Source organism: Toxotes jaculatrix, chromosome 14 (genome assembly GCF_017976425.1).
Source record: "Toxotes jaculatrix isolate fToxJac2 chromosome 14, fToxJac2.pri, whole genome shotgun sequence".
Classification (NCBI taxonomy): domain Eukaryota; kingdom Metazoa; phylum Chordata; class Actinopteri; family Toxotidae; genus Toxotes; species Toxotes jaculatrix.
The window spans coordinates 961,243-982,950 of NC_054407.1; the positions used below are offsets into that span (position 1 = coordinate 961,243).

The following is a 21,708-nucleotide window of genomic DNA, read 5'->3' on the forward strand; positions in this document are numbered from 1 at the left end:
CGTGGTGCTGCTCTGCCGCTTTACACACCAGGATCAACATTTTTCCATGAGCCATCAAATAAATAATCAGCATTAACTCCTCAACTTATGATCCTCACAAGAAAAAATGGACGGAAAACCAACCTTTGTCTGTCCAAATTATTCAGCCTCTTCACATGATGTCTGCATGATGAACCTTGGGATTCAGCCTCAGTTTCCAGCTAAGTCCTCCATCTAAAACGGCCATATAGAACTTCTGTCCCTACGCTCAGGTACGATCCATAAGAGCAAACCAAACACCTACACTTCGTCATGGTAACAGTGATAAACGGTCAATAAGTACGTCTCAGAGGTTAGAGGACCTTCATCCCTCATGGTTGCATATTAAATACAGTTCAGTTTTCTTTATACTGAGGCAGTACTAGCTGATTTTGTCTGCAGTCAGAGTTACTTACTCACATATTCCTCCCAGGTGCAGAAACTGGCCTCGTGGTTTGTTATCTTGAAGGTTTGTGGGATGACAACTGTGAGGGTGGCCGACAAACCTGGTATCCAACAATGGAGTAGTGGCAGTCTGGAGCAATTCCAAGTTCCTTTTTATTTGACAAACAAAATTAGAGTCTTGTTCAAAAACTTTACAGTAAAAAGTGCACACTGGGCCAACCAGAAAGAGAAAACTAAGCAAAAAGGGGGAAAAAAAAAATTAAAAAGTAACTCACTTCTAAAAAAATCTAAATAATACACACTCTAAACTGCCCTTCTGGCTATGCCTGTGGAGTTTGGGCTCAAGGCAGGAGCTACAATTCTGTGCTTCTCTAGCCCCTGGCCACAGCAGCCTCCTCACTTTTATACTGGTGGACTGTACCTTCTCAAGAAATCAAAATCAATTATCTCTTCCAGCACACTTACAATAGTAACAATATCAACATATAATCAAATAGAAGTTCACTTAAACTTACTTTAAAAACACATATTTCTTCTTAAACAAGATACTTTCACAGGTCATTTCAGCACAAAAGACAAAACACCCCTCCCACTCTACCACACTTTGTTTCTTCCCCTGTGAACCCCCCTATTTAACCAAATGGACCACTCCAGCCCAGGTTTTGGCTGTTCCTGCTCTGACAGAGGAAGAAGTGCAGAAAAGGAGATGGGTGAACACACAACCTGTCCCCCCCGCTTGTAACTCTGCAGGTCCCGCTCTGTGTGCTGTGGAGCTGATGTGTGCTGCCATCTAGCGGTGCTGGCGACTAACAACAGGACAACCTTTCATGTCTTTGATGTGTCAACATTCTAGAATCCGATGTCACAGGCTGCAGTTGGTGAAGGCAAAGCCACAGAATCAGTTGGACCGGACCGATCCATGACTCAGACATTTCTTCAGGATTATTGCTGAGTCAGAGAGGGACATCTGCTCTACAGGTACAGTACTTAAGGCAAAGTGTTGCATGTTTAATATTTTCTACATCATGTATCCCACGTATCCCGTGGCCCATGTTTATTTATGATGATCATGTTTGTGGCCTGTTCTAATGGTTTCCCCTGTTGGAGTTTGTGTTGAAAGATAAATTCACATTTTCTCATCATCCTCAGGTGTTTTGGGTCAGTGAGTCACTGAGGTTCACAGGTGAATACACAAAAATTAGACAGATTTATACAGTTCAGCTTCAGTAGTTATTTTTCAATATACTTAGTCATTTCAAACTATTTGAAATGAAGTTTCTTTTTTGTTTGTCATAAGAGCTTGAGACACATTGTTTGTGCTGAAGGGACAAAAAGAAAACAAGTGTCTTATTACTGTTGTAACAGCTGAAGCCAAGAAGACGAGGGAAGAACCTAGACTCAGACTTGACAAAGGACAAACTGACAAAGAGACAGTGGAACAACAAGACATATATACACAGAGGGTAATTGGTCACAGATAATGGTGGGAAACAAGACAAAGACAGGAAGTAGACTAGGAACAGATACACAAGGAACAGGGCTTCAAAATAAAGTTTAAGTTTATACTTTATTGATCCCTCCTGGGAAAATGACTCTCTGCATTTTACCCACACAAAGTGAAACACACACACAAGCACTAGAGACGCTGTGGCAGGGGGCTTCCCTAGAAGGAGCCCGGGCAGCTGGGGTAGATTGGTCCCTTGCTCAGGGGCACCACGGCCAGAGGCAGGGGGCATGTCTCCTTCACCACCACCCATATCCATTATGCGCTTGGTCGAGGAATCGAACCGGCGATCTTCTGATCTCCGGGTGGTCCAAAGTCCTAAGCCGCACACTTAACTTGCTGCGCCACGGCCGCCCCCAAAAACACTTCGCTGTCTGTCCGTCCCTGGGTGGGCTCGAACCACCAACCTTTCGGTTAACAGCCGAACGCGCTAACCGATTGCGCCACAGAGACCGACGATAGTAGACTTGAATCAGGATTTCAAACTCCGACAAGAAATACTTTAACTTTATTTCCTGGTCTTTTGAGGATTGAATATTGGAAACATAAATGTGTTACAGCAGTGATTACATTCTTTTAAATGTAAGGCTCAGTGGTTGACTGGAGAGCAGGAACTGGTCTGAGGCTGAGCAGACTGGGAGGCTGGTTGGAGCTCTGGGCTGTCCACAAAGCTTCAGAGCCATTCAGGAAGTGACTCTGTAACCATGGCTTCATTGAAACCTCTTTGTGCAGACCCAGGCAATCTGATTAATGAGCATATTTTAATAAGAAAAGTCACTGTCTTACAGAGTCTGTTCAGCCAGGAAACAAAACTCAGAAAAAAAAGTGTCCACTTAGGGAAAATTCAAAAACATAAATTTAAGGAAACTAAGCTAATGTTAGGAACGCTGTTGCGGTGTGTTCCGTGCTCTCAGAGTCCGTTTACTGTGGGGATACTAGGCTACAATTTTATTTTATCAAATTTTTCTGCTTAAAAAGTCCGACATTGCATGGACAGAGCAGCTCCGTCAGTAAGTGGCTGCTGTTGTGTGCTGCTGTAACTGTAAGTGTGGCTCCGGAGTTTTTCTGACTTTGTTTCCTGGTCTCACAGACTTTATATCAGTCATTTTTTTTTGTTATTAAAGCTGCTGTTTGATATTTCCTGCTAGGAGAGGACAAGATGGCCAGCAATAAAAATAAGAGTGAATTAATCTAATTAGAGTCCACTTCTTTCCAGATACTGCCCAGTCATTGGTTGCTATGGTGACTGGACCAGAATGTAAATACACAGAGAAACCAGTCTGTATGCCCAGCAGACAACAGGGTATAGGACAAAACCATCAAAAATGCCCTGATAGTTTGAAAATTGAGAGTCATGTCAACAAAAGTTTTTCACCATGAGCATCACAAGGCTTCAGTAAAGACACAGATGTATTTTATATGTCTCTACTGTTAATGGTGTACGACCTGTCACAGTTTAAATACTCCCATCATCTCTGTTCATGATGAAAAGGTCAGAGCTCAGTTTAACGTGACAGTCTATGGGAGGTTTGGTCAGTATGGAGGGGATTTATTTAAAAACAGTGCATCATATCACAATGAGAGTAACACTGGGTGAGAGAGGACAACTTTCTATACATTGTCATTAGTGACCGATATGTTTTTTTCAGGACCGATATTATTAGTAGTAGTCAAGGAGGCCGATAACCGATATTCATTTGCAGTAAAAGTGAAAATATTGGCAGCAAAATTTTGAATAATACAAACTCAAACACTTAACTTTGTTTAAATGCCTTAAGCATATGTTTATTAAACAGCTTTTCAGATTTGCAACACATAAAAGTTTTTTTTTTTTTATTTTTATCTTAGACAATAGACATCTTTGTTTTAAAATTCTAACAAAAAGTGTAGGGAGGTCCCAGATTTTGCAGATTGTGGTGTTAAAAGCAGAGTTGTTCAGCGTGCGTCTTGAACAGCAACATCCTGCTCTTCTCTACAAGAAACTATCACAGAAACTATAACAGGCAGCTTCAGGACACACTTCATCTATCAATATGTCATGTTCTGCTGCTTGGGATAAATCAGCACAGACAAAGGTAAAGTAAAATAACTTGGTAGTTAAACAGACATTATTGTCCTACAGTTTTCTCTCAGACAGACGGTGCTTTGCTGTCAGTTTCTACACACACACACACTAATCTCCAGCGATCCCCTCAACGTGCTTCCCTGCAATAAAACTACATTTTACTCTCTCTCTCTCTCTCTCACACACACACACACACACACACTTCTACTATTACTATTTCCATATCAAAATTATCAGCAACCTTGTTTCCAGTGATTAACAGACACGTCTGGGGGGACTGTGAGCGAGCAGAGCTGCTGCTCTGTTTTTATAACGTTATTGGGCTCAGTAACATTACTAGTAGTTGTGAGTTATAGAGAACTGGGATGTTTATTACAATTTGAGTAGATTTTGAGAGTCTGCTGCCTTCGAAACACACACCTGCGCTCGGGAGCTTCTCCACTCTGCAAAACTTTTTCTCCTCTCCGCCGTTGTGTGTGAGCAGTGTGCATGCACAACGTTCACTGCTGATTGGCTGTTACCTGTGCCAATCAGCTCTGCTTGTAACCAATCAGATGGTGCTGTGGGTGGGACAATGCTGGAGACAGAGTAGTGTCTGCAGACAGAGAGGCGCAGCTGCATCAGAGCAAAAATAACCCAGTTTTAAATTGATCTCTCATCGGCCGTCGGATTAAAAAGAAGGCCGATTCCGATATGCGTCAAAATGCAGAATATCGGCGCCGATAATCGGTCGATCTCTAATTGTCATATATAATTTGTCCCTGAAAGTTGGTAATTGTGAGAATTAAGTTCATTCATTCATTTTCTACCGCTTAATCCTCTATCAGGGTCGCGGGGGAACTGGAGCCTATCCCAGCTTGCTTATGGGAGAGAAGCGGGGTACACCCTGGACTGGTCGCCAGTCAATCGCAGGGCTGACACGCAAAGACAGACAACCACACGCACGCACACTCGCACCTAGGGACAATTTAGAGTAGCCAATTAACCTATCCCATGCATGTTTTTGGGATTGTGGGAGGAAGCCGGAGTACCCGGAGAGAACCCACGCAGGCACAGGGAGAACATGCAAACTCCTGAGAATTAAGTCTTTATGGAAAATTTTAATAGGTGTAAGACAGAGTGTGGGTGATGTCAGTCACTCCAGCTCTGAACATTTCATACAATACACACCCATTATAAAATCTGAGACAGTGAAAAATATATAGATAAAGAAAAAATATAAAACTTAAACTGTGATTTCATAAAAGGCATAAAAATACAGATATATTGATATACTGATTTAACTCAATATTTCAACCATGTTTTTATGTGAAATGTATATATAACGTATATAAACATGTATAACAAAGCAATATGGCTGTCACACTGTACTTTTTGATGTAGTTTGCCTGGTTTTTCTCAAAGCTGCAGGAAGCTGGAATCTGTACAGAAGAAGTGGAATAACCAGAATAAGATGTATGGTGAATAATAATATGTCTTGTCAGGCTCTGCACTAAGAAATAATAATGTGGAAATTAACTGCAATTCTCCATCACACCACATGATGGAGCTGATTAATCTGATTAATCACTTTGGGTTCAGCATCTGTGAATGAATAAAAAAAGACAAAGTCCAGGTGGAGGGTGGAGGAGGTGGAGGAGTCTCAGTGTGTCTGCAGAGACTGTGTAGAAGGACAGAGCAGCAGCAGAGCAGTCCAGATACACTGATGATTCTCTTTCAGATCCAGAGGAACACACAGGGATGATGGTGGACTTGACAGTGGAGCTGTTCTCAGAGCAGTTCAGACTGCAGCACTGAGAGTCTTCTCCACTTCTTCTGGTTCCTCTGTCAGTCACTGCTGGATGAAGCTCTCCTCTCCACTCTACCTCCCAGTAACATGGACCAATCAGAGCCTCTCTACACACAAGCTGCTGCTGCTTCAACCTCTCTGGATCATCAGGACACAGCTCGTCCTCTCTCAACACACACACACACACACTGTCCTCTTCACTCTCTCCTTTAGAAAGATCCGTACCTCCATCTGTTGAGAGAAGAAGACAGACAACAGAGGTGATAAATCAGTGTTTACAGAGACTCACTTCATCAGCTGTCAGTCACTGATGCAGCACATCCAGTATAAAGAGCAGCAGGGACTTCAGTCCTGTTCAGAGCAGAAGTGGAGCAGCTGTGTAGTGTAGCAGCTTCCTCTCAGCTCTCATGTTAACGTATTGGAGTGAAGACACTGAGCTGGAAGCTCACACACCTGCAGAGACTTTTAGCATCAAGTCTGTTTCCTCTGAACATTTCACTCAAGTCCACAGTGGAAATAAACTGCTGAGTCATGAAGCTTCATTACTGCACAAACAGTTTAGTGATGGATTCATTGCTGTTACATGTCAACTCATGTTCCATTTAAAGAAAGAGTCTCTGTGTGTTGATGAACATCTGATCTGCTTCTGAAATATCAGCTGACAAATAAACATGGAGGCTGTCACTGAAAGTATCTGACAGATGGACACATATACAGATGTGATCACTGGACTTCAGCAGAGGTTCTGCTCTGTATCAGACCACATGCTGACAAAATGTCATGATGCTTCTCTGAAATCAGAGCCAGTGATTTGCAGGCTGCAGTCAGACTGATCTCAGAGCTGTGACAAAGATCAAACTCATCAATTCTTTAGTGTTGAAATGAGAGAACAAACAGTTTCAGATCAGATTTGATGCTACGACACTTTGATGAATGAGGAACACTGTCTCTACACATCTTGTGAGGCTGTCAGCTGTAATCCAGCTCTACTTCCTGTACACATGAACACAACAACAACAGTCGTCTTCACATCAACTCAAACACACAATCACAATCAGGCTTGTGGCTGATCTGATTGGCTGACTGCTGTCTGTCTCTCTGTTTTTCTGTCCAATCCTGAAGCCTGTCACCATTCTCCTCTCACAGCTTCAATGAGGAAAGCAGCCGCTGAGAAGGTTGGAGGTTTACAGAAGACACTGGATCTTTGCTTTGATACAAACTGTGTTTAGGACAATACTGATGAAAGCAGCATGGACTGACTCCAACCCTCTACTGACCTCAGAGTCTCCAGTCTACAGTCTGGACTCTTCACAAGATCAGACAGATCCTTCACTCCTGAATCCTGCAGCTTGTTGTCCCACAGGTCCAGGTGTCTCAGATGGGAGGGGTTGGACTTCAGAGCTGAGGCCAGAGAAGCACAGCTGATCTCTGACAAACTGCAGGACCACAATCTGAATAAAGAATAAATCATGTGGATAAAAATCATCTCTAATCCAATCAGATATGTCCTAATCAATGAGCGTTCCCTGTTTATAAAAGATACATACAATTTAATAGTACAACTATCAGTACAAATACTACTACTACTATAATAATAATAATAATAATATCTAGACCAGGGGTGTCCAAACTTTTTGCGAAGAGGGCCAGATTTGGTGAGGTGAACGTGTGTGGGGGCCGACTATTCAGCCTCACATTCTTTGAACATTAAATGCAAATGAACTATTTGATGAATTTTTTATTGCAAATGACATACTTTTCATTTCACATAAAGCACAAATTAATCTAAACAATGTTTTACCAAAATCACTTTGCCTTTCATATGTGAAAACTACATAAAATGAAGAAAAAGACTGACTGGAAAAAACCTTTCGGGAAAATATAGTTTCATTTGAAACATTACAATATTATTCACCATTGAATGCTCACTGTAAACTTGGAAATTCAAAATGTGAAGAGGGAGACACACACACACACACACACACACACACACACACACACACACACACACTGAAGAACTGACATTAGTCCTGACACTTCATTGAAATTAACTTCAAGTGTTTTTCAATTGATTTGTACAAATATTAGTTCTGAGGATCTTCTGTATATTGTTGTGATAAAAATGGACTTTGAACAACTCACACTGGACATTTTCTACACTTCATTTAGAAAACATTAGTCTGCTGACTGTGACAAATACCAGTGTGTGAGTTCTGAAGGTTTCATTGAAGTCAACAGACATTATTCATGACAACTGACTGAAATGAAGTGAAACTGAAGGAATAATTCTTAGTCTGAGAGAAGAAAAAGTCACAATACGGAACAACAACTATTTCAAATCTCATTCATTCATTCAAGATGGATGGATTCAAGTTGTGGATGAAGATAAACCAGGTTCAGTTGTGGATTAAAGATCTAAGATCTACAACAGTAACAGACAGTGAACTGACCTCAGAGTCTCCAGTCTACAGTGTGGACTCTCCAGAAAACCACACAGCAGCTTCACTCCTGAATCCTGCAGGTTGTTGTTGTAGCTCAGGTCCAGGTGTCTCAGATGGGAGGGGTTGGACTTCAGAGCTGAGGCCAGAGAAGCACAGCTGATCTCTGACAACCAGCAGGAACTCAATCTGAATAAAGAATAAATCATGTGGATAAAAATCATTTCTAATCCAATCAGATATGTCCTAATCAATGAGCTTTCACTAACATGAGTAGAGGGACTTTGTCCTTCTCTTATTGTGGATCATCATAATGTCAGCCTTCTACACACATCATCCAAATGTCACCACAACATTCATACAACTATTCATGTCAACACAGATTCATAACATGCTGCTGAGCTCAGTCAAGTCTGGAATTAGAAGATAAAGATCAAATCAGACATGTTGGACTAAAACTGGCTTTGATTCACTGAAATGGATCAAAGTTCAAATGTTCAGTCCTGATCCAGGAAAAATGTCTTGCTTGGTCCTGGTCTCTATCCTGCAGATCAGCTCCATACTAATTTAACCTGAGATAGTCTCAGATCTGATGAAGGTTTCAACCATGTTTGTATGTGATTCACTGACAGAAGTCATAGCACATTATGTACAATCAGACTGCACGTTCTAATGATTACTGTACATTATCTAATATGTATGGAAGAAGAAGAATTTAATAGAAAACTTTGGAAAGTGGTCAGAAGCAAAGTCACATACACACAATGTAATAAGAATACTGCTGATAACAACAACAATAACAATTATAATCATAATCATAATAATAATAATGATAATAATGCATTGTTCCAAACTTTCCAAACAACCAGTGACACTTTACAATACAACAAGATTTGCAGTTAATGGACTGAAACATGTCAAACCAACAGTGTGGTTCTTTAAGTCTTTGCTCCTTAACACATTTAACAAGTCAATTCAACTCAATGAGAAAAGACCACAATTTACACACTTGTGTTAAAGATCGAAACACACACACACACTGAAGAACTGACATTAGTCCTGACACTTCATTGAAATGAACTTCAAAAGAAAGAAGAGTTTTTTCTTCAAGTGTTTTTCAATTGATTTGTACAAATGTTAGTTCTGAGGATCTTCTGTATATTGTTGTGATAAAAATGGACTTTGAACAACTCACACTGGACATTTTCTACACTTCATTTAGAAAACATTAGTCTGCTGACTGTGACAAATACCAGTGTGTGAGTTCTGAAGGTTTCATTGAAGTCAACAGACATTATTCATGACAACTGACTGAAATGAAGTGAAACTGAAGGAATAATTCTTAGTCTGAGAGAAGAAAAAGTCACAATATGGAACGACAACTATTTACAATCTCATTCATTCATTCATTCATTCAAGATGGATGGATTCAAGTTGTGGATGAAGATAAACCAGGTTCAGTTGTGGATTAAAGATATAAGATCTACAACAGTAACAGACAGTGAACTGACCTCAGAGTCTCCAGTCTACAGTGTGGACTCTTCAGAAAACCACACAGCAGCTTCACTCCTGAATCCTGCAGGTTGTTGACACTCAGCTCCAGGTCTCTAAGATGGGAGGGGTTGGACTTCAGAGCTGAGGCCAGAGAAGCACAGCTGATCTCTGACAAACTGCAGGAACTCAATCTGAATAAAGAATAAATCATGTGGATAAAAATCATTTCTAATCCAATCAGATATGTCCTAATCAATGAGCTTTCACTAACATGAGTAGAGGGACTTTGTCCTTCTCTTATTGTGGATCATCATAATGTCAGCCTTCTACACACATCATCCAAATGTCACCACAACATTCATAACATGCTTGCATACAATACTGCTGCTACTAGTAATAATAAGTAGAACATTTCTGCAGAAACTGTGAATGTGTCTTCTGTGTGGTGCATATTCAGGATAATCAGCTGTGAGATGTTGGATATTTGTACAAGTGGATGTGAGGGAGCATCATCCAGGAGCAGCTGAAGGACTTTGTGTGATGTTATTTGTGGCCCTGATAGTCCTACTAACATGTTATGCAGTGATATTGATGATAATGTAACCATTGAAGGCTTTAACTGTATCACACAGGTTCACAGACACACTGAGTCATGTTTAAACCATTAAAGAGGACATTATATGGACTTTATTCATGTCCTGGAGACTTATCCTCACCCTGACCAGAGTCACTACAGGTATCAAGACCTTGTTAATATCATTAGTAACAGCTGTGTTGATCTGACTTAAAGCTGCTGTTTGATATTTCCTGCTAGGAGAGGACAAGATGGCCGACAATAAAAATGGTCCCTGTGAGACTAAGAGTTAATTAATCTAGTTAGAGTCAGTTTTCCACTTCTGTCCAGATACTGTTGAATCATTGGTTGCTATGGTGACTAGACCCCTGGACCAGAATGTAAATACACAGCAAAACCAGTCTGTATGCCCAGCAGACAACAGGGTATAGGACAAAACCATCAAAAATGCCCTGATAGTTTGAAAATTAAACGTCCTGTTAACAAAGGTTTTTCATCATGAGCATCACAAGGCTTCAGTGAAGACACTGATGTATTTTATATGTCCCTACTGTTTATGGTGTAAGAGCTGTCACAGTTTAAATACTCCCATCATCTCTGTTCATAACAAGGACTGAAGAGCTCAGTGTAACATGGCAGTCTATGGGAGTTTTGGTCAGTTCTCTCTGCACTTGAAGCAGACTGACTTAAAAACTGTAGGTCATGTCACAATGAGAGTAACACTGAGTGACAGCGGACACATTTCTCTACTTTTTGATACAGTGGGAAGAAAAAGTATGTGAACCTTTTGTAATTTCATGGTTTTCTGCATTAATTTGTCATAAAATGTGATCTGATCATCTAAGTCAGCGGTTTTCAAAGTGTGAGGTGCGCCTCCCCTGGGGGGCGCCAGAGGGATTTAGGGGAGGCGCGGCGAGAGAAAAAATAAACCTGAAAAGACAGAAAAAGAGTGTAAACATCGAGGGGCAAAATGGGGTCTGGGGCGAGCAGAAAACGGAGGAGGTATGACCCTGATTATTTAAAGTTTGGCTTTTTGTGTATTGGTCCTGACGATGCTCCGCTGCCACAGTGTGTTATCTGCAAAGAGGTGCTAGCTAACGACAGTATGCGATCATGTAAACTCCGGCGTCATATTGAAACCAAGCACCAAAGTTTAACGACCAAGCTGTGGTAGTTTTTTGATCGGAAACTTAATGAATTGCGGTCACAGAAGAAAGTCATCGAGGCGTTTGGCACTGTGACTACGGAGGCAACCGAAGCGTCGTACCGCGTAGCGTTACGCATTGCGAAGGCGGGGAAAGCCCACAACATTGGTGAGACATTGCTCTTCCCTGCTGCTAAAGATATGTTCGCCACTAATGGGCGAAGCTACTACAGGTGTTAAAATGTGTTTAAAAAATGTGTTAAAAACATACAGGTGTTAAAATGTGTTTAAAAAATGTGTTGAAAACATACAGATGTTAAAAGGGGGGGGGGGGGGGGGGGGGGGGGCATGCTTTTGAGTTCTCTCAGGGGAGGCTCACTATCCCACACTTTGAAAACCCCTGATCTAAGTCAAGAGTATTGATGAAAACATATTCAACTGAACAACAACGTTTTGATCCCAAATTACAGATGGATTTAATGGAAAACTTTGGAAAATGCTCAAAAGCAAAGTCACATACACGGAATATTGTGAATATTGCTGCTGCTAAATAAATAAATAAATAAATAAATAATAATAATAATATGTAACGAAGGACTTCGTTACCATGACTGTCGGGTTAAGTCTTGATTGTCAGAATGGTCATTCTAAAATAATAATAACAATAACAATAATAATAATAATAGTAATAATAATAATAATAATAATAATAATAATGCTTTTTATTTGTTAGTGTCTTTCCAAACACACAGCAACACTTTACAATACAACAAGATTTGCAGTTAATGGACTGAAACATGTCAAACCAACAGTGTGGTTCTTTAAGTCTTTGCTCCTTAACACATTTATCAAGTCAATTCAACTCAATGAGAAAAGAACAGACATTATTCATGACAACTGACTGAAATGAAGTGAAACTGAAGGAATAATTATTAGTCTGAGAGAAGAAAAAGTCACAATATGGAACAACAACTATTTCAAATCTCTTTTATTCATTTATTCATTCATTCAAGATGAATGGATTCAAGTTGTGGATGAAGATAAACCAGGTTCAGTTGTGGATTAAAGATCTAAGATCTACAACAGTAACAGACAGTGAACTGACCTCAGAGTCTCCAGTCTACAGTGTGGACTCTCCAGAAAACCACACAGCAGCTTCATTCCTGAATCCTGCAGCTTGTTGTCACTCAGGTCCAGGTGTCTCAGATGGGAGGGGTTGGACTTCAGAGCTGAGGCCAGAGAAGCACAGCTGATCTCTGACAACCTGCAGTAACTCAATCTGAATAAAGAATAAATCATGTGGATAAAAATCATTTCTAATCCAATCAGATATGTCCTAATCAATGAGCTTTCACTAACATGAGTAGAGGGACTTTGTCCTTCTCTTATTGTGGATCATCATAATGTCAGCCTTCTACACACATCATCCAAATGTCACCACAACATTCATACAACTATTCATGTCAACACAGATTCATAACATGCTGCTGAGCTCAGTCAAGTCTGGAATTAGAAGATAAAGATCAAATCACACATGTTGGACTCATCATTGAAGGTTTTACATGACCTTCTTCTTCCTGAACTTTGTGTCATTAAACAACATTAAAGGACAAATTCACATTTCTTGACTTCAACCAACAGTCAGATGTCACACGTTGATTTAAAGAGTCTTTGGTGGCAGTCGTCCTTCCTGTGGTCCAGACTGACTGTGAAGTCTCCTCCTAACACAACTACACTGTAAGAAATGACTTGATGAGTTCAGCTGTAGCTGAATGAAGCTTCAGCAGTCTGACTCAGACAAATGTGGAGAAGAATACTGAATTCTCCCATTCTGCTCTGATATATTCAGACCTCAGTTCTTGGCTGAAGGTGTGTGTTTCCTGATTTTACTCTCCTCTACACCAGGAGAGAAAACACCTGCTTCTGACTTATTTAACACAAAATATGAGAAGACTTTAAAGGAGCAGTGTGGAGGATTTAGGGGGATCTATTGGCTGAAATGGAAGATAATATTAACAATTATATTTCAAGTAGAGTTTAATCACCTGAAACTAAGAATCATTGTGCTTTTCTTTGTTCAGAAAGAGCCCTTCATGTCTACACAGGGAGCGAGTCCATGTTGCACCTACATGTTTCTGCTGTAGCCCAGAATGAACAAAAACATACATTAGCTGTAGAGAGAGCATTTTATGTTACCTGATGGTCACCATAGGTTCTCCTACACACTTGAAAAGGGGGGACTGAGGGCAGGGTAATTCAGACAGTTTCAGTCTGCAACGTCACCACTAGATGTCACTAAATCCTACACACTGCTCCTTTAAAGAAAAACCAAATGAAGATGTAACATCATTTCACTCTTCAAAATGAAAAGTTTAATTCATCAGCAGTAACTCTTGGTCTGTATGACCAGTAGTTTATGGTGCTAATGTTGATTTTAGCAAACTGTTAAAAGGTGATGTTGACATTATGGAGTCAGTTCACAAAGGTGATGACTTTTCTCTACTTGTGCAACTATTACATTATGTTTTAGCATTAACTTTTATTCACGAGTGTTTGTAGTTACCACAGTGGCTGCTGTTCAGCAAAAGTTACAAACTCACTTAAATGTAGAGAATTCAACAATGTAAAGCAGCACCTTTAATTTGAGCAGCGTGTTTTTTTCTTTCATTTCATACCAAGGTCTGGGAAGATCACTTCTTTCTAACTCCACACTCCCAGAGTTTTGACGTGTAGACTTCAGACCCAACACACACTGATTCAAGTGACATCACCTTAGTACATTTATCAGACTCACACAGCTCCCTCTGGAGACACTAAAGCCTTTATACTACTGTTTCCTCACACACACAGTGATACTCAACAACACCTGGAGACACACAATGAGTCTTAAGATAAGTGGAGTCCTGCTTGAATTAGTTTTATCAGGTTTGCATGAATAAAAAAGGCTCAAAATAACATGAATAGATTAACAAATGAATGTGGAATCTCACAGATAATAATAGATGAACAGCAAAAACTTGATAGTAATAATCACAACTAACTCAAAAATCTATGCTTGATACTCACAAAACTTCATCATCTCCAGAAAAACAGCTGATGAAATGAGAATAATTTCATACTGTGTATATTTGAAAAATCTAAACTACTAATCTACAGTGACTGATAATGTTAAAGATCATGTCTGGACTTACACAGCCTTTCTGCAGTTCCACACAGCTGGGATCAGTCTCCGTCGTCCCTCCACTGATGTGTTGTACTTCTTCAGGTCCAACTCATCCAGAACCTCCTCTGACATCTGCAGAACGTAGGCCAGAGCTGAACAGTGGAACTCAGAGAGTCTCTGCTCTGATCTGTTCTCTGACTTCAGAAACTCTTGGATCTTCTGATGTACTGAGCAGTCGTTCATCTCCATCAGACAGAGGAAGATGTTGATGCTTCTGTCAGGAGAGATATCATCTGTGTTCATCTCCTTCAGGTTGTAGATGGCTCTCTGGATGATTTCTGGTCTGTTCTCTGTCTGACCCAGAAGGCCTCCTAAGAGTCTCTGGTTGGACTCCAGAGACAGGCCATGAAGGAAGCGAACAAACAGGTCCAGGTGGCCATTTTTACTTTGGAGGGATTTCTCCATGGCATCACTCAGGAGGACATCGAGTGATGGGTAGCTGCTCTGATTGTTTCCAAAATGCGGTAAAGTTTTCCTGATAAAAGATTTTGTGGCCCAGTTTTTGTCATCTTGTCCCAAGAAAGTCCTCAGCTCTCTTGTGTAACAGTAGAACATGAAGACTGCAGCCAGAAACTCCTGAATGCTCAGATGAACAAAGCAGTAGACTGTTTTCTGGAAGATCACACTCTCTCTTTTAAAGATCTCTGTACAAACTCCTGAGTAAACCGAGGCCTCTGTGACATCAAGACCACACTGCTCCAGGTCTTCTTGGTAGAACATGATGTTTCCTTTCTCCAGATGTTCAAACGCCAGCCTCCCCAGCTTCAGAAGAACTTTCCTGTCTACCTTCGTCAGCTCCTGTGGACTCGTCTCATGTCCCTCATCATACTTGTGCTTCTTCCTCTTTGTCTGAACCAGCAGGAAGTGTGAGTACAGGTCAGTCAGGGTCTTGGGCAGCTCTCCTCTCTGCTCTGTGGTCAACATGTGCTCCAGAACTGCAGCAGAGATCCAGCAGAAGACTGGGATCTGACACATGATGTGGAGGCTCCTGGATGTCTTGATGTGTGAGATGACTCTTCTGGACAGCTCTTCATCACTGGATCTCCTCCTGAAGTACTCCTCCTTCTGGGCGTCAGTGAAGCCTCGTACTTCTGTTACCCTGTCAACACATGCAGGAGGGATCTGATTGGCTGCCGCAGGTCGGGAAGTTATCCAGACCAGAGCTGAGGGAAGCAGATTCCCCTGGATGAGGTTTGTCAGCAGCACGTTGACAGATGACTTCTGTGAGACATCAGACACGACCTCCCTGTTGCTGAAATCCAATGAAAGTCTGCTTTCATCCAGGCCGTCAAAGATGAACAACACTTTACAGACAGCGAGCTTCTCTGCTGTGAGCTTCTTTAATGTTGGATGGAAAACATGGAGCAGCATGAGAAGACTGTACTGCTCATCTTTGATCAGGTTCAGCTCCCTGAATGAAAGCAGAACCAGCAGACTGACGTCTTGGTTTTCCCAGCCCTCGGCCCAGTCCAGAGTGAACTTCTGCACTGAGAGGGTTTTTCCAACGCCAGCAACGCCGTTGGTCAGAACGACTCTGATGTGTTTCTGTTGGTCAGGTAAGGCTTTAAAGATGTCGTGGCACTTGATTGGAGTGTCATGGAGGGTCTCCATCTTGGAAGCTGTCTCCAGCTGCCTCACCTCATGTTGGGTATTAACCTCTTCACTCTGTCCCTCTGTGATGTAGAGCTCAGTGTAGATCCTGTTGAGGAAGGTTTCACTGCCTGTTCCATCAGTTCCTTCAGTCACACGTTCACATCTCCTCCTCAGACTGATCTTATGTTCATCTAAAACCTCCTGCAGACCACTATCTGCCGAAAATCTGCTGACACAGAAGAAATAATGTCAGACTAAAGAAAGAGAATCTGAGAATCGGCTCATTTCTTTCATCAGCTGCATAAAAACTAAAGACAAGCAAAGAAAAGCTTTTTCATTTTGTGCTATTTCTAATCATCTTAAATGCCAAAGCTGTATGATAGAACAACTGACTCTGTATCAAAGCACAGCTCCTGTTTTCAGAGATGATGACATGAGCAGACAGATGTACAGTCTTACTTTGTACAGTGCTGCTCTGACTGACTGTCTGCAGTCCAGCTCTTGTTCTGGATCTTTCTCTCAGATTTTATATCTTATACATTTTCCAACAAATATTTGAACTTACTGAGATACTCTTGGATGTTTTGGGTGGATTACTGTGAGATTGTTGGGATTCTTTCAGGCTCTGATAATGTATTTTATCTTGATGATGTATTGAGTCCTATCAGCTGCTTGTCATGTTGGCCATTTAACTCATGAAGACCCTGTAGGGTCAAAGCATTTCCTTTTTCAGTCTCATTAAACTTTTTTGGGAGCTACAATCCAGTGTGAGGACATTCTGCTCCCTTCCAACAGTCATTAAATCCCAGAAACCTGACAACAAATGATTTTAGCAGCACGACCTGTGCTGAGACTAAATGTTTTGTTGATTGTTGTGAACAAGTATCCAGATTTGGTTCACAATGTCTAGAAGCTGTTAAAGGCTCAGACGTGTAAATCATTAAAGTGGAATCTCCAACATGGAGACACTGTGTTTCTTCTTTGTCCTTCTTTTCATTGACAGGTCTACAGACTCTGGAAGTGGCTCAGGCTCGTGTTCATACACCAACTCTCACAATGACTGAGACTGATAAAACAGTAACATGAGAAAGCTCTGCTTTATAAATCTGCTGAAAAGAGTGTGTATGCATATTTCTGTCTTTGTGTGGACACAGAGTTTTATGGATCTGGCCCCTGGTGTCTCCCTGTTTCCTTCAAATATGTCTGAGAACTGAATCATCCTCAGGTCAGTTTACACTAGAAACAGTCTCTTACTTTGTGTCTGAGGGTCCAGGTTCATTACTGAAGTCTGGAGGATTAAACTCTTTGGACCTGTCACTCTTCACAGACAGACAGCTGGATCCTGGAGACTCTGCTCTCAGTCTGTGGTCCTGACCTCTGAAAACACAAACACATTTTATTCATATCACATCAATCACTGATAAATTGTCTGAGGACATTCTGGGAACTCTCAGCTGACGTTCTGCAGCAACGTCACCATGTAGCACTGAACACTATACTGAAGGATGGAGGCAACACACCAGCATCTATAAACAACACTGTTGTGTCAGTCAATCATAAAATGTTCATAATGAAGATGAATATTTTTTTCAGTATTTTCCTAAGACACCTGTTGTCTGTAGTTTTTTATCAGACAAACAGGAGGAAATGTCACATTTCTTAGGGACTATTTTGATCAGCGGATTGATCCACATTTGGTGCTATATGATGTCCAAAAGGAACCAGGAAGAACTGACTTTCTGCCGACTCTACAGCAGCTGTTACTGTGACGATCAGCCCCTAAGGGGACTGGTTTTGACACTTTGACAGATGTTTTTGAACACTTTTGGACTTTTGGTTAAACTCTTTTTTTGGCCCCTTGGACTCTTGAGGACTTTTGACCAGTTTCTTAAGTGTTGGTAGGACTTTGCTGTTTTGTTTTTGAAATCATTTCACTTGTTTATTTGTTCTAGTTCAGTTTACTTCCTGTCTTTTTCTGCTTTCTCTCCGTTGTTGATTGGCTGTCCGCCCCGATTTGTGTCACCTGTTGTAAATGACCTCCTGTGTATTTAAGTCTTGTTGCTCCCCCTGTTCCTCTGTCAGTTACTTTGTGTCTCAGCTCATGTTTGCACCTGTGGTTCATCTCCTGGAGTCTCTGTTCTCGTCCTGGAGTCTTTTGTTAGTCGTCTTATATGTTTCCCTTCCTGTGCACCGTCCTGGATTTGCCTCCTGTTTCCACTTTCCTCTGATATTTTTTTCTGCCATAAGTAAGGACTTTTGAGTTTTGGATTAGAGTTTTTGTTTCTGAAGTTTTTTCTCCATTTTGGATTGTTTTTAGTTTGTTTCCTGCCCCTGGACTTTTTTTCAGAGTATCTGAGTTAAATAAAAGGACTTTTAATTCACTCATCTGTCCGTCCTGGGGTTTCTACATCTTCTTCCTCATTTTCCTGGCTGCACAGCAGCGTTGCACAACAGTTACAGGCAGTGACGACAACTGCAGGACCTCAACACACTAAACACTGTTATAGCCCAAAGTTTGGAGGTTCACAGGTTTGTATCAGTTCTCTTACTTTGTGTCTGAGGGTCCAGGTTCATTACTGAAGTATGGAAGATTAAACTCTTTGGACCTGTCACTCTTCATAGACAGACAGCTGGATCCTGGACACTCTGCTCTGTCCTCTTCTTCCTCCACACAAACACTCATCTTCTGGACTTCAGTCAGTCTGAGAAGGAAACCAGTAAAACAGACTGTGAGCTCAGACACACAAAGAATCAGGACACACCAGTCTGATCAAAAGTCACATGCAAGACTGAGAGAACAGGACAAGAACCACACTCAGTATTCTTTCTTCCATTTCTGTCCCTTTGTGTGGACAGAAGTTCATCCTGACTCTTCTTTCCTCTACAGTCCACAGGGAGAAAACTGACTCAGAGACTTTGACAGTAAAATAATAATAATGTTGTATTAACACTCACCCTGCCTCAGGCTTCAGTTTTACTCCTCCTGATCTGTTTAGTGAAAATGCAGTCTGAACTAACTGACTGAGCACTTTCAGTTCCACCTGCTCCTCCCCTCTACATTTACAGGAAGTCACATGGTCTGTGTATGTGTGTGTGTGTGTGCGTGTAGATGTGTGTGTGTGTCAAACCTGAGATCACCATTACTGTTAACCCTGTAAACATTATCAACAAAGCCTAGTTAAAATGTTGGTAGTTGTTATGAACCTGATGTGTGTATATTTTCTGTTCACTGTGTTTCATTGCACAAACCTTCCTCTGGTACAGGTCATGATTTGGGGGATTTCTGGTTTTTACTCACTTCAGTTCTTTTCCTCTCTTTTAGCATTTTCTTAGTGTTTCCACACTTTATTTTTTATTTAAAACATTCTGTTCTGTCTTTGCTATTAGTCTCTTATTGTTTCTTTTTCCATGGGCGGGACCATGGGGGTTGAAAAATTTGTGTAAATCACTTTGTGTTTCAAGGTGTTTGTATGAGAAGTGCTACACAAATAAAGTCTGACTGATCCATTGATTGACCTGTTGTATTCAACATGAAAAAGTTCAGGACTTGGTGGATGCAGAATGAAAACAATCAGATTTTTTTGTCAGTGTGAATCTGCCTAATATTCACTTTAACCACATGAAACTCAATCAAATCAAAAAGTGTAATAACAATTGTGTTAACTGAACAGTGAAATACAAAACATCTGCTGAGTTTGAAAGACAAAGAGTCATAAAACACAGAAATGACAAATTCAAATGATCCTAAATGTTGGAAGTTCTCGGTTTTAATGGAAATGTTGATGATGGAAATGGATCTTTAGGTCAAACTCTGAGTTCTCTGTTACTTCAAATGGAAACTGAATCCATATTTAACTCATCAAATATTGTATGTATGTATGTATGTATAATATCCCAAATAGCACATATTGATATTGGTGACATAACTATGGGGAAATATCTTATATAAGCTTTTCTCTTTCATGCTACAACATGTTGAATCTTATGTATAATGTTCGGTACAATGAATAATGTGTATCTTAATAATGACAAACTGTGTGTGAAGCTGTTACAGCAGATGCGATGTGATTTTTTTTACTCTTGAGTCATGAGTTTCATCTCATTGAGCCAGAATCTTCCTGGAGGTCTTTTGCAGTCAAACGAGGGTTCGGACTTGCTTTTCTAGCAATCCTACGAGCAGCTCTCTGTGATATTTTTCTTGGTCTTCCAGACCTTCACTGTTCCTGTTAACTGCTATTTCTTAATACATTTTGAATTGAAGAAATTGGTAACTGAAAACACTTTGCCATCGTCTTACAGCCTTCTCCTGCTTTGTGGGCGTGATTTATTTTCATTTTCAGAGTGCTAGGTAACTGCTTAGAGGAACCCATGGTTATTGATTGTTGGGACAAGGTTAGAGGAGTCTGGGTATTTATAAAGCTTTGAAATATGCATCACTTGGGCTTTCCTAATGATGACTGTGAACAAGCCATGACCCTAACAAGCAAATTAATGTTGGATACCTTGGTCAAAGTTATCTGAGAGCTCAAGTCTCCTGGGGTTCCCATTCTTTTGCAGGGTGCTGCTTTCCCTTTTTCACTCTAAAATTGTAGAAAACAAAAATAATACACTGATATTGTTTAAAATATTGCAAAAGAGTGTTTCATGTTTAACTTTATTCCTTTTGGAGATCATTTCATCATTTCATCTTCCACTTGCTTAACTGTTCACATTAAGAGAAATTTTGACCAGGGGTGCCCAAACTTTTGCATGCCACTGTAGCTCCCTGGACCAGTATCTGACACCAACAATCCCATCACAGTTTCACAGCAGTGGCAGAGACTATAGCTCCCTCTGGAGGAGAATGATGGGATCACAGTTCTCTGATGCTCTGCTGGTTTCCTCTTGTTGTCTGCCTGACATAGGAGCTAAACTAAGGCCTCATCCTCTACATCCAGATTCCCCAAACTCATTTATAGTTCACATGATGTCAGTGATACCTTCACACATGTATCTACAGAGACACAACTCTGTTGTGTTGAAGATGTGTGTGTTACACAACAGGATGCAAAGAACTAAAAGATTTCTCACAGATCAAGCCTTACATTCTTACAGACCAAATATGAGACATTAAGTAACATTTGATCTTATCCTCACACACAGAGATATAATAAATAGCTATATATTTGTGTTCTGTCTCCATTGTTCATATACTCCAGCCTGACATCCCCTGGGCTAAACAAGCCTGTTTAAAATGTCAGAGGACAAAGAAAAAGGAACAAACAGGACAGATTTTAAGAATAAAAGTCATGAACTGAACTCATAACCACAGTCCTGCTTTGTTTGAAACAGTACACAGGGAGAAAACTGACTCAGAGACTTTGACAGTGAAATAATAATAATGTTGTATTAACACTCACCCTGCCTCAGCCTTCAGTTTTCCTCCTCCTGCTCTGTTTAGTTCAAATGGCATCTGAACTGA

General features: G+C 40.7%; 1 protein-coding gene and 1 non-coding gene across 2 annotated transcripts in view; both read right to left on the bottom strand.

The window, feature by feature from the left end:
• Positions 1-21,708, bottom strand: part of LOC121193016 — a 293,109-nt gene that overhangs the window by 200,925 nt on the left and 70,476 nt on the right. The gene's annotated exons all lie outside the window — the stretch shown is intronic.
• On the bottom strand, positions 2,307-2,380 carry trnan-guu. Its single transcript has one exon. It is a non-coding gene; the product is annotated as a tRNA-Asn (tRNA).